Here is a 429-nt window from a genome sequence, read left to right on the forward strand (position 1 = left end):
CATTCTGTCAACAGGGTGTGCAATAGTGATGTCAATCATTATAATGACATGATAGACTATAATTTACTGCCTATTTGGAAACTGTTTTCACCTTACCTGTCCTTTCTGCTCTCTCTCTTCAGTTAGATTATTCTAAGTTCAAGAACAAGGCTCTAATTATCAAGTCACTTTATGTTTTCCAGGATCAACATTACATTTTCTCACATTAAAAAATGCCTAAATGTTTACAGATGTTACCGGTCAGCACATTTAAATGTATCTGATAAACATGTACCTATTTGATAAACTATAAAGGACTTGAATAATGAAATAAATTACTTTATATTAACACTTTACCTGCCTTCTTTTAATTAGGTAGTAATCAATAAAGTCTCGTGGATTTGCAGCATCCAATGATTCTTGATGTTCTTTTATTTTTTCCATTAGATA

General features: G+C 31.0%; 1 pseudogene; it reads right to left on the minus strand.

Annotated features, from left to right (window-relative positions):
• Nucleotides 1–312: 312 nt before the first annotated feature.
• The window catches only part of LOC103752531, a 5,524-nt pseudogene continuing 5,407 nt past the window's right edge, over nucleotides 313–429 (minus strand).

This window comes from Nannospalax galili, unplaced genomic scaffold (assembly GCF_000622305.1).
Source record: "Nannospalax galili isolate Female #2095 unplaced genomic scaffold, S.galili_v1.0 scaffold2108, whole genome shotgun sequence".
Lineage (NCBI taxonomy): Eukaryota > Metazoa > Chordata > Mammalia > Rodentia > Spalacidae > Nannospalax > Nannospalax galili.